Genomic DNA, 14049 nt, shown 5'->3' on the forward strand with positions numbered 1-14049 from the left:
ATAGAGGGCTAAGGTGAAAAAGGAAATATCCTCAGATGAAATCTGGAAAGAACATTTCTGAGTAACTGCTTAGTGTTCTGTTAATTCATCTCACAGAGTTACATCTGTATTTCGTGGATCTGTTTGCTAGCCTTATTTCTGTGGAATCTGAGAACAGATATTTCGGATCCCTTTGAAGACTACAGGGCCAAAAGAAATATCCTCCGATAACAAAGAGAAAGAAGCTTTCTGAGAAACTTCTTTGTGTTATGTGAAATCATCTCACAGAGTTACAGCTTTCCCCTCTAGCAGCCTTTCGCTAAGACAGTTCTTGTGGAATTGGCAAAGTGATATTTGGAAGCCCGTAGAGGGCTATGGTGAAAAAGGAAATATCCTCAGATGAAATCTGGAAAGAAGCTTTCTGAGATACTGCTTAGGGTTCTGTTAATTCATCTCACAGAGTTACATCTGTATTTCGTGGATCTCTTTGCTAGCCTTATTTCTGTGGAATCTGAGAACAGATATTTCGGATCCCTTTGAAGACTATAGGGCCAAAGGAAATATCCTCCGATAACAAAGAGAAAGAAGTTGTCTGATAAACTTCTTTGTGTTCTGTGAAATCAACTCACAGAGTTACAGCTTTCCCATCAAGAAGCCTTTCGTTAAGACAGTTCTTGTGGAATTGGCAAAGTGATATTTGGAAGCCCAGAGGGCTATGGTGAAAAAGGAAATATCCTCAGATGAAATCTGGAAAGAAGCTTTCTGAGAAACTGCTCTGTGATGTGTGACTTCCACTCACAGAGTTACATCTGTATTTCGTGGATCTCTTTGCTAGCCTTATTTCTGTGGAATCGGAGAACAGATATTTCGGATCCCTTTGAAGACTAAAGGGCCAAAGGAAATATCCTCCGATAACAAAGAGAAAGAAGCTTTCTGAGAAACTTCTTTGTGTTCTGTGAAATCATCTCACAGAGTTACAGCTTTCCCCTCAAGAAGCCTTTCGCTAAGACACTTCTTGTGGAATTGGCAAAGTGATATTTGGAAGCCCATAGAGGGCTTTGGTGAAAAAGGAAATATCCTCAGATGAAATCTGGAAAGAACCTTTCTGAGAAACTGCTTAGTGTTCTGTTAATTCATCTCACAGAGTTACATCTGTATTTCCTGAATCTCTTTGCTAGCCTTATTTCTGTGGAAACTGAGAACAGATATTTCGGATCCCTTTGAAGACTATAGGGCCAAAGGAAATATCCTCCGATAACAAAGAGAAAGAAGCTTTCTGAGAAACTTCTTTGTGTTCTGTGAAATCATCTCACAGAGTTACAGCTTTCCCATCAAGAAGCCTTTCGTTAAGACAGTTCTTGTGGAATTGGCAAAGTGATATTTGGAAGCCCAGAGGGCTATGGTGAAAAAGGAAATATCCTCAGATGAAATCTGGAAAGAAGCTTTCTGAGAAACTGCTCTGTGATGTGTGACTTCCACTCACAGAGTTACATCTGTATTTCGTGGATCTCTTTGCTAGCCTTATTTCTGTGGAATCGGAGAACAGATATTTCGGATCCCTTTGAAGACTAAAGGGCCAAAGGATATATCCTCCGATAACAAAGAGAAAGAAGCTTTCTGAGAAACTTCTTGGTGTTCTGTGAAATCATCTCACAGAGTTACAGCTTTCCCCTCAAGAAGCCTTTCGCTAAGACACTTCTTGTGGAATTGGCAAAGTGATATTTGGAAGCCCATAGAGGGCTTTGGTGAAAAAGGAAATATCCTCAGATGAAATCTGGAAAGAACCTTTCTGAGAAACTGCTTAGTGTTCTGTTAATTCATCTCACAGAGTTACATCTGTATTTCCTGAATCTCTTTGCTAGCCTTATTTCTGTGGAAACTGAGAACAGATATTTCGGATCCCTTTGAAGACTATAGGGCCAAAGGAAATATCCTCCGATAACAAAGAGAAAGAAGCTTTCTGAGAAACTTCTTTGTGTTCTGTGAAATCACCTCACAGAGTTACAGCTTTCCCCTCAAGAAGCCTTTCGCTAAGACAGTTCTTGTGGAATTTTCAAAGTGATATTTGGAAGCCCTTAGAGGACTATGGTGAAAAAGGAAATATCCTCAGATGAAATCTGGAAAGAAGCTTTCTGAGAAACTGCTCTGTGATGTGTGACTTCCACTGACAGAGGTATATCTGTATTTCGTGGATCTCTTTGCTACCCTTATTTCTGTGGAATATGAGAACAGATATTTCGGATCCCTTTGAAGACTATAGGGCCAAAGGAAATATCCTCCGATAACAAAGAGAAAGAAGCTTTCTGAGAAACTTCTTTGTGTTCTGTGAAATCATCTCACAGAGTTACAGCTTTCCCCTCAAGAAGCCTTTCGCTAAGACAGTTCTTGTGGAATTGGTAAAGTGATATTTGGAAGCCCATTGAGGGCTATGCTGAAAAAGGAACTATCCTCAGATGAAATCTGGAAAGAAGCTTTCTGAGAAACTGCTCTGTGATGTGTGACTTCCACTCACAGAGTTACATCTGTATTTCGTGTATCTCTTTGCTAACCTTATTTCTGTGGAATCGGAGAACAGATATTTCGGATCCCTTTGAAGACTAAAGGGCCAAAGGAAATATCCTCCGATAACAAAGAGAAAGAAGCTTTCTGAGAAACTTCTTTGTGTTCTGTGAAATCATCTCACAGAGTTACAGCTTTCCCCTCAAGAAGCCTTTCGCTAAGACACTTCTTGTGGAATTGGCAAAGTGATATTTGGAAGCCCATAGAGGGCTTTGGTGAAAAAGGAAATATCCTCAGATGAAATCTGGAAAGAACCTTTCTGAGAAACTGCTTAGTGTTCTGTTAATTCATCTCACAGAGTTACATCTGTATTTCCTGAATCTCTTTGCTAGCCTTATTTCTGTGGAAACTGAGAACAGATATTTCGGATCCCTTTGAAGTCTATAGGGCCAAAGGAAATATCCTCCGATAACAAAGAGAAAGAAGCTTTTGAGAAACTTCTTTGTGTTCTGTGAAATCATCTCACAGAGTTACAGCTTTCCCCTCAAGAAGCCTTTCGCTAAGACAGTTCTAGTGGAATTGGCAAAGTGATATTTGGAAGCCCTTAGAGGGCTATGGTGAAAAAGGAAATATCCGCAGATGAAATCTGAAAAGAAGCTTTCTGAGAAACCGCTCTGTGATGTGTGACTTCCACTGCCAGAGTTATATCTGTATTTCCTGGATCTCTTTGCTACCCTTATTTCTGTGGAATATGAGAACCGATATTTCGGATCCCTTTGAAGACTATAGGGCCAAAGGAAATATCCTCCGATAACAAAGAGAAAGAAGCTTTCTCAGAAACTTCTTTGTGTTCTGTGAAATCATCTCACAGAGTTACAGCTTTCCCCTCAAGAAGCCTTTCGCTAAGACAGTTCTTGTGGAATTGGCAAAGTGATATTTGGAAGCCCTTAGAGGGCTATGGTGAAAAAGGAAATATCCTCAGATGAAATCTGGAAAGAAGCTTTCTGAGAAACTGCTCTGTGATGTGTGACTTCCACTGACAGAGGTATATCTGTATTTCGTGGATCTCTTTGCTACCCTTATTTCTGTGGAATATGAGAACAGATATTTCGGATCCCTTTGAAGACTATAGGGCCAAAGGAAATATCCTCTGATAACAAAGAGAAAGAAGCTCTCTGAGAAACTTCTTTGTGTTCTGTGAAATCATCTCACAGAGTTACAGCTTTCCCCTCAAGAAGCCTTTCGCTAAGACAGTTCTTGTGGAATTGGCAAAGTGATATTTGGAAGCCCATAGACGGCTGTGGTGAAAAAGGAAATATCCTCAGATGAAATCTGGAAGGAAGCTTTCTGAGAAACTGCTCTGTGATGTGTGACTTTCACTCACAGAGTTACATCTGTATTTCGTGGATCTCTTTCCTAGCCTTATTTCTGTGGAATCTGAGAACAGATATTTCGGATCCCTTTGAAGACTATAGGGCCAAAGGAAATATCCTCCGATAACAAAGAGAAAGAAGCTTTCTGAGAAACTTCTTTGTGTTCTGTGAAATCATCTCACAGAGTTACAGCTTTCCCCTCAAGAAGCCTTTCGCTAAGACAGTTCTTGTGGAATTGGCAAAGTGATATTTGGAAGCCCATGGAGGGCTATGGTGAAAAAGGAAATATCCTCAGATGAAATCTGGAAAGAAGCTTTCTGAGAAACTGCTTAGTGTTCTGTTAATTCATCTCACAGAGTTACATCTGTATTTCGTGGAACTCTTTGCTAGCCTTATTTCTTTGTATTCTGAGAACAGATATTTCGGATCCCTTTGAAGACTATAGGGCCAAAGGAAATATCCTCCGATAACAAAGAGAAAGAAGCTTTCTGAGAAACTTCTTTGTGTTCTGTGAAATCATCTCACAGAGTTACAGCTTTCCCCTCAACAAGCCTTTCGCTAAGACACTTCTTCCGGAATTGGCAAAGTGATATTTGGAAGCCCATAGAGGGCTATGGTGAAAAAGGAAATATCCTCAGATGAAATCTGGAAATAAGCTTTCTGAGAAACTGCTTAGTGTTCTGTTAATTCATCTCACAGAGTTACATCTGTATTATCTGGATCTCTTTGCTAGCCTTATCTGTGGAATCTGAGAACAGATATTTCGGATCCCTTTGAAGACTATAGGGTCAATGGAAATATCCTCCGATAACAAAGAGAAAGAAGCTTTCTGAGAAACTTCTTTGTGTTCTGCGAAATCATCTCACTGAGTTACAGCTTTCCCCTCAAGAAGCCTTTCGCTAAGATAGTTCTTGTGGAATTGGCAAAGTGATATTTGGAAGCCCATAGAGGGCTATGGTGAAAAAGGAAATACCCTCAGATGAAATCTGGAAAGAAGCTTTCTGAGAAACTGCTTAGTGTTATGTTAATTCATCTCACAGAGTTACATCTGTATTTCGTGGATCTCTTTGCTAGCCTTATTTCTCTGGAATCTGAGAACAGATATTTCGGATCCCTTTGAAGACTATAGGGCCAAAGGAAATATCGTCCGATAACAGAGAGAAAGAAATTTTCTGAGAAACTTCTTTGTGTTCTCCGAAATCATCTCACAGAATTACAGCTTTCCCCTCAAGAAGCCTTTCGCTAAGACAGTTCTTGTGGAATTGGCAAAGTCATATTTGGAAGTCCTTAGATTGCTGTGGTGAAAAAGGAAATATCCTCAGATGAAATCTGGAAAGAAGCTTTCTGAGAAACTGCTCTGTGATGTGTGACTTCCACTCACAGAGTTATATCTGTATTTCGTGGATCTCTTTGCTAGCCTTATTTCTGTGGAATCTGAGAACAGATATTTCGGATCCCTTGAAGACTATAGGGCCAAAGGAAATATCCTCCGATAACAAAGAGAAAGAAGCTTTCTGAGAAACTTCATTGTGTTCTGTGAAATCATCTCACAGAGTTACAGCTTTCCTCTCAAGAAGCCTTTCGCTTAGACAGTTCTTGTGGAATTGGCAAAGTGATATTTGGAAGCCCATAGAGGGCTATGGTGAAAAAGGAAATATCCTCAGATGAAATCTGGAAAGAAGATTTCTGAGAAACTGCTCTGTGATGTGTGACTTCCACTCACAGAGTTACATCTATATTTCATGGATCTCTTTGCTAGCCTTATTTCTGTGGAATCTGAGAACAGATATTTCGGATCCCTTTGAAGACTATAGGGCCAAAGGAAATATCCTGCGATAACAAAGAGAAAGATGATTTCTGAGAAACTTCTTTGTGTTCTTTTAAATCATCTCACAGAGTTACAGCTTTCCCCTCAAGAAGTCTTTCGCTAACACAGTTCTTGTGGAATTGGCAAAGTGATATTTGGAAGCCCATAGAGGGCTATGGTGAAAAAGGAAATATCCTCATATGAAATCTGGAAAGATGGTTTCTGAGAAACTGCTTAGTGTCCTCTTAATTCATCTCACAGAGTTACATCTGTATTTCGTGGATCTCTTTGCTGGCCTTATTTCTGTGGAATCTGAGAACAGATATTTCGGATCCCTTTGAAGACTATAGGGCCAAAGGAAATATCCTCTGATAACAAAGAGAACGAAGCTGTCTGAGAAACTTCTTTGTGTTCTGTGAAATCATCTCACAGAGTTACAGCTTACCCCTCAAGAAGCCTTTCGCTAAGACAGTTCTTGTGAAATTGGCAAAGTGATATTTGGAAGTCCATAGAGGGCTATGGTGAAAAAGGAAATGTCCTCAGATGAAATCTGGAAGGAAGCTTTCTGAGAAACTGCTCTGTGATGTGTGACTTCCACTCACAGAGTTACATCTGTATTTCGTGGATCTCTTTGCTAGCCTTATTTCTGTGGAATCTGAGAACAGATATTTCGGATCCCTTTGAAGACTATAGGGCCAAAGGAAATATCCTCCGATAACAAAGAGAAAGAAGCTTTCTGAGAAACTTCTTTGTGTTCTGTGAAATCATCTCACAGAGTTACAGCTTTCCCCTCAAGAAGCCTTTCGCTAAGACAGTTCTTGTGGAATTGGTAAAGTGATATTTGGAAGCCCGTAGAGGGCTATGGTGAAAAAGGAAATATCCTCAGATGAAATCTGGAAAGAAGCTTTCTGAGAAACTGCTTAGTGTTCTGTTAATTCATCTCACAGAGTTACATCTGTATTTCCTGGATCTCTTTGCTAGCCTTATTTCTGTGGTATCTGAGAACAGATATATGGGATCCCTTTGAAGACTATAGAGCCAAAAGAAATATCCTCCGATAACAAAGAGAAGGAAGCTTTCTGAGAAACTTCTTTGTGTTCTGTGAAATCATCTCACAGAGTTACAGCTTTCCCCTCAAGAAGCCTTTCGCTAAGACAGTTCTTGTGGAATTGGCAAAGTGATATTTGGAAGCCTATAGAGGGCTATGGTGAAAAAGGAAATATCCTCAGATGAAATCTGGAAAGAAGCTTTCTGAGAAACTGCTTAGTGTTCTGTTAATTCATCTCACAGAGTTACATCTGTATTTCGTTGATCCCTTTGCTAGCCTTATTTCTGTGGAATCTGAGAACAGATATTTCGGATCCCTTTGAAGACTATAGGGCCAAAGGAAATATTCTCTGATAACAAAGAGAAAGAAGCTCTCTGAGAAACTTCTTTGTGTTCTGTGAAATCATCTCACAGAGTTACAGCTTTCCCCTCAAGAAGCCTTTCGCTAAGACAGTTCTTGTGGAATTGGCAAAGTGATATTTGGAAGCCCATAGAGGGCTGTGGTGAAAAAGGAAATATCCTCAGATGAAATCTGGAAGGAAGCTTTCTGAGAAACTGCTCTGTGATGTGTGACTTCCACTCACAGAGTTACATCTGTATTTCGTGGATCTCTTTCCTAGCCTTATTTCTGTGGAATCTGAGAACAGATATTTCGGATCCTTTGAAGACTATAGGGTCAAAGGAAATATCCTCCGATAACAAAGAGAAAGAAGCTTTCTGAGAAACTTCTTTGTGTTCTGTGAAATCATCTCACAGAGTTACAGCTTTCCCCTCAAGAAGCCTTTCGCTAAGACAGTTCTTGTGGAATTGGCAAAGTGATATTTGGAAGCCCATGGAGGGCTATGGTGAAAAAGGAAATATCCTCAGATGAAATCTGGAAAGAAGCTTTCTGAGAAACTGCTTAGTGTTCTGTTAATTCATCTCACAGAGTTACATCTGTATTTCGTGGATCTCTTTGCTAGCCTTATTTCTTTGGATTCTGAGAACAGATATTTCGGATCCCTTTGAAGACTATAGGGCCAAAAGAAATATCCTCCGATAACAAAGAGAAAGAAGCTTTCTGAGAAACTTCTTTGTGTTCTGTGAAATCATCTCACAGAGTTACAGCTTTCCCCTCAAGAAGCCTTTCGCTAAGACAGTTCTTGTGGAATTGGCAAAGTGATATTTGGAAGCCCATAGAGGGCTACGGTGAAAAAGGAAATATCCTCAGATGAAATCTGGAAAGAAGCTTTCTGAGAAACTGCTCTGTGATGTGAGACTTCCACTCACAGGGTTACATCTGTGTTTCGTGGATCTCTTTGCTAGCCTTATTTTTGTGGAATCTGAGAACAGTTATTTCGGATCCCTTTGAAGACTATAGGGCCAAAGGAAATATCCTCCGATAACAAAGAGAAAGAAGCTTTCTGAGAAACTTTTTTGTGTTCTGTGAAATCATCTCACAGAGTTACAGCTTTCCCCTCAACAAGCCTTTCGCTAAGATACTTCTTCCGGAATTGGCAAAGTGATATTTGGAAGCCCATAGAGGGCTATGGTGAAAAAGGAAATATCCTCAGATGAAATCTGGAAAGAAGCTTTCTGAGAAACTGCTTAGTGTTCTGTTAATTCATCTCACAGAGTTACATCTGTGTTATCTGGATCTCTTTGCTAGCCTTATCTGTGGAATCTGAGAACAGATATTTCGGATCCCTTTGAAGACTATAGGGCCAAAGGAAATATCCTCCGATAACAAAGAGAAAGAAGCTTTCTGAGAAACTTCTTTGTGTTCTGTGAAATCATCTCACAGAGTTACAGCTTTCCCCTCAAGAAGCCTTTCGCTAAGACAGTTCTTGTGGAATTGGCAAAGTGATATTTGGAAGCCCTTAGAGGGCTATGGTGAAAAAGGAAATATCCTCAGATGAAATCTGGAAAGAAGCTTTCTGAGAAACTGCTTAGTGTTCTGTTATTTCATCTCACAGAGTTACATCTGTATTTCGTGGATCTCTTTGCTAGCCTTATTTCTGTGGAATCTGAGAACAGATATTTCGGATCCCTTTGAAGACTACAGGGCCAAAGGAAATATCCTCCGATAACAAAGAGAAAGAAGCTTTCTGAGAAACTTCTTTGTGTTCTGTGAAATCATCTCACAGAGTTACAGCTTTCCCCTCAAGAAGCGTTTCGCTAAGACAGTTCTTGGGGAATTGGCAAAGTGATATTTGGAAGCCCATAGAGGGCTATGGTGAAAAAGGAAATATCCTCAGATGAAATCTGGAAAGAAGCTTTCTGAGAAACTGCTTAGTGTTCTGTTAATTCATCTCACAGAGTTACATCTGTATTTCCTGGATCTCTTTGCTAGCCTTATTTCTGTGGAATCTGAGAACAGATATTTCGGATCCCTTTGAAGACTATAGGGCCAAAGGAAATATCCTCCGATAACAAAGAGAAAGAAGTTGTCTGATAAACTTCTTTGTGTTCTGTGAAATCAACTCACAGAGTTACAGCTTTCCCATCAAGGAGCCTTTCGTTAAGACAGTTCTTGTGGAATTGGCAAAGTGATATTTGGAAGCCCATAGAGGGCTATGGTGAAAAAGGAAATATCCTCAGATGAAATCTGGAAAGAAGCTTTCTGAGAAACTGCTCTGTGATGTGTGACTTCCACTCACAGAGTTACATCTGTATTTCGTGGATCTCTTTGCTAGCCTTATTTCTGTGGAATCTGAGAACAGATATTTCGGATCCCTTTGAAGACTAAAGGGCCAAAGGAAATATCTTCCGATAACAAAGAGAAAGAAGCTTTCTGAGAAACTTCTTGGTGTTCTGTGAAATCATCTCACAGAGTTACAGCTTTCCCCTCAAGAAGCCTTTCGCTAAGACAGTTCTTGTGGAATTGGCAAAGTGATATTTGGAAGCCCATAGAGGGCTGTGGTGAAAAAGGAAATATCCTCAGATGAAATCTGGAAGGAAGCTTTCTGCGAAACTGCTCTGTGATGTGTGACTTCCACTCACAGAGTTACATCTGTATTTCGTGGATCTCTTTCCTAGCCTTATTTCTGTGGAATCTGAGAACAGATATTTCGGATCCTTTGAAGACTATAGGGCCAAAGGAAATATCCTCCGATAACAAAGAGAAAGAAGCTTTCTGAGAAACTTCTTTGTGTTCTGTGAAATCATCTCACAGAGTTACAGCTTTCCCCTCAAGAAGCCTTTCGCTAAGACAGTTCTTGTGGAATTGGCAAAGTGATATTTGGAAGCCCATGGAGGGCTATGGTGAAAAAGGAAATATCCTCAGATGAAATCTGCAAAGAAGCTTTCTGAGAAACTGCTTAGTGTTCTGTTAATTCATCTCACAGAGTTACATCTGTATTTCGTGGATCTCTTTGCTAGCCTTATTTCTTTGGATTCTGAGAACAGATATTTCGGATCCCTTTGAAGACTATAGGGCCAAAAGAAATATCCTCCGATAACAAAGAGAAAGTAGCTTTCTGAGAAACTTCTTTGTGTTCTGTGAAATCATCTCACAGAGTTACAGCTTTCCCCTCAAGAAGCCTTTCGCTAAGAGAGTTCTTGTGGAAATGGCAAAGTGATATTTGGAAGCCCATAGAGGGCTACGGTGAAAAAGGAAATATCCTCAGATGAAATCTGGAAAGAAGCTTTCTGAGAAACTGCTCTGTGATGTGTGACTTCCACTCACAGGGTTACATCTGTGTTTCGTGGATCTCTTTGCTAGCCTTATTTTTGTGGAATCTGAGAACAGTTATTTCGGATACCTTTGAAGACTATAGGGCCAAAGGAAATATCCTCCGATAACAAAGAGAAAGAAGCTTTCTGAGAAACTTCTTTGTGTTCTGTGAAATCATCTCACAGAGTTACAGCTTTCCCCTCAACAAGCCTTTCGCTAAGACACTTCTTCCGGAATTGGCAAAGTGATATTTGGAAGCCCATAGAGGGCTATGGTGAAAAAGGAAATATCCTCAGATGAAATCTGGAAAGAAGCTTTCTGAGAAACTGCTTAGAGATCTGTTAATTCATCTCACAGATTTACATCTGTATTATCTGGATCTCTTTGCTAGCCTTATCTGTGGAATCTGAGAACAGATATTTCGGATCCCTTTGAAGACTATAGGGCCAAAGGAAATATCCTCCGATAACAAAGAGAAAGAAGCTTTCTGAGAAACTTCTTTGTGTTCTGTGAAATCATCTCACAGAGTTACGGCTTTCCCCACAAGAAGCCTTTCGCTAAGACAGTTCTTGTGGAATTGGCAAAGTGATATTTGGAAGCCCTTAGAGGGCTATGGTGAAAAAGGAAATATCCTCAGATGAAATCTGGAAAGAAGCTTTCTGAAAAACTGCTCTGTGATGTGTGACTTCCACTGACAGAGGTATATCTGTATTTCGTGGATCTCTTTGCTACCCTTATTTCTGTGGAATATGAGAACAGATATTTCGGATCCCTTTGAAGACTATAGGGCCAAAGGAAATATCCTCCGATAACAAAGAGAAAGAAGCTTTCTGAGAAACTTCTTTGTGTTCTGTGAAATCATCTCACAGAGTTACAGCTTTCCCCTCAAGAAGCCTTTCGCTAAGACACTTCTTGTGGAATTGGTAAAGTGATATTTGGAAGCCCGTAGAGGGCTATGGTGAAAAAGGAAATATCCTCAGATGAAATCTGGAAAGAAGCTTTCTGAGAAACTGCTTAGTGTTCTGTTAATTCATCTCACAGAGTTACATCTGTATTTCCTGGATCTCTTTGCTAGCCTTATTTCTGTCGTATCTGAGAACAGATATATGGGATCCCTTTGAAGACTATAGAGCCAAAAGAAATATCCTCCGATAACAAAGAGAAGGAAGCTTTCTGAGAAACTTCTTTGTGTTCTGTGAAATCATCTCACAGAGTTACAGCTTTCCCCTCAAGAAGCCTTTCGCTAAGACAGTTCTTGTGGAATTGGCAAAGTGATATTTGGAAGCCTATAGAGGGCTATGGTGAAAAAGGAAATATCCTCAGATGAAATCTGGAAAGAAGCTTTCTGAGAAACTGCTTAGTGTTCTGTTAATTCATCTCACAGAGTTACATCTGTATTTCGTTGATCCCTTTGCTAGCCTTATTTCTGTGGAATCTGAGAACAGATATTTCGGATCCCTTTGAAGACTATAGGGCCAAAGGAAATATCCTCTGATAACAAAGAGAAAGAAGCTCTCTGAGAAACTTCTTTGTGTTCTGTGAAATCATCTCACAGAGTTACAGCTTTCCCCTCAAGAAGCCTTTCGCTAAGACAGTTCTTGTGGAATTGGCAAAGTGATATTTGGAAGCCCATAGAGGGCTGTGGTGAAAAAGGAAATATCCTCAGATGAAATCTGGAAGGAAGCTTTCTGAGAAACTGCTCTGTGATGTGTGACTTCCACTCACAGAGTTACATCTGTATTTCGTGGATCTCTTCCCTAGCCTTATTTCTGTGGAATCTGAGAACAGATATTTCGGATCCTTTGAAGACTATAGGGCCAAAGGAAATATCCTCCGATAACAAAGAGAAAGAAGCTTTCTGAGAAACTTCTTTGTGTTCTGTGAAATCATCTCACAGAGTTACAGCTTTCCCCTCAACAAGCCTTTCGCGAAGATACTTCTTCCGGAATTGGCAAAGTGATATTTGGAAGCCCATAGAGGGCTATGGTGAAAAAGGAAATATCCTCAGATGAAATCTGGAAAGAAGCTGTCTGAGAAACTGCTTAGTGTTCTGTTAATTCATCTCACAGAGTTACATCTGTATTATCTGGATCTCTTTGCTAGCCTTATCTGTGGAATCTGAGAACAGATATTTCGGATCCCTTTGAAGACTATAGGGCCAAAGGAAATATCCTCCGATAACAAAGAGAAAGAAGCTTTCTGAGAAACCTCTTTGTGTTCTGTGAAATCATCTCACAGAGTTACGGCTTTTCCCACAAGAAGCCTTTCGCTAAGACAGTTCTTGTGGAATTGGCAAAGTGATATTTGGAAGCCCTTAGAGGGCTATGGTGAAAAAGGAAATATCCTCAGATGAAATCTGGAAAGAAGCTTTCTGAGAAACTGCTTAGTTTTCTGTTAATTCATCTCACAGAGTTTCATCTCTATTTCGTGGATCTCTTTGCTAGCCTTATTTCTGTGGAATCTGAGAACAGATATTTCGGATCCCTTTGAAGACTATAGGGTCAAAGGAAATATCCTCCGATAACAAAGAGAAAGAAGCTTTCTGAGAAACTTCTTTGTGTTCTGCGAAATCATCTCACTGAGTTACAGCTTTCCCCTCAAGAAGCCTTTCGCTAAGATAGTTCTTGTGGAATTGGCAAAGTGATATTTGGAAGCCCATAGAGGGCTATGGTGAAAAAGGAAATATCCTCAGATGAAATCTGGAAAGAAGCTTTCTGAGAAACTGCTTAGTGTTATGTTAATTCATCTCACAGAGTTACATCTGTATTTCGTGGATCTCTTTGCTAGCCTTATTTCTCTGGAATCTGAGAACAGATATTTCGGATCCCTTTGAAGACTATAGGGCCAAAGGAAATATCCTCCGATAACAAAGAGAAAGAAATTTTCTGAGAAACTTCTTTGTGTTCTCCGAAATCATCTCATAGAGTTACACCTTTCCCCTCAAGAAGCCTTTCGCTAAGACAGTTCTTGTGGAATTGGCAAAGTCATATTTGGAAGTCCTTAGATTGCTATGGTGTAAAAGGAAATATCCTCAGATGAAATCTGGAAAGAAGCTTTCTGAGAAACTGCTCTGTGATGTGTGACTTCCACTCACAGAGTTATATCTGTATTTCGTGGATCTCTTTGCTAGCCTTATTTCTGTGGAATCTGAGAACAGATATTTCGGATCCCTTGAAGACTATAGGGCCAAAGGAAATATCCTCCGATAACAAAGAGAAAGAAGCTTTCTGAGAAACTTCATTGTGTTCTGTGAAATCATCTCACAGAGTTACAGCTTTCCTCTCAAGAAGCCTTTCGCTTAGACAGTTCTTGTGGAATTGGCAAAGTGATATTTGGAAGCCCATAGAGGGCTATGGTGAAAAAGGAAATATCCTCAGATGAAATCTGGAAAGAAGCTTTCTGAGAAACTGCTCTGTGATGTGTGACTTCCACTCACAGAGTTACATCTGTATTTCGTGGATCTCTTTGCTAGCCTTATTTCTGTGGAATCTGAGAACAGATATTTCGGATCCCTTTGAAGACTATAGGGCCAAAGGAAATATCCTGCGATAACAAAGAGAAAGAAGCTTTCTGAGAAACATCTTTGTGTTCTTTGAAATCATCTCACAGAGTTACAGCTTTCCCCTCAAGAAGCCTTTCGCTAAGACAGTTCTTGTGGAATTGGCAAAGTGATATTTGGAAGCCCATAG

This window comes from Macaca nemestrina, chromosome 1 (genome assembly GCF_043159975.1).
Source record: "Macaca nemestrina isolate mMacNem1 chromosome 1, mMacNem.hap1, whole genome shotgun sequence".
NCBI classification, from domain to species: domain Eukaryota; kingdom Metazoa; phylum Chordata; class Mammalia; order Primates; family Cercopithecidae; genus Macaca; species Macaca nemestrina.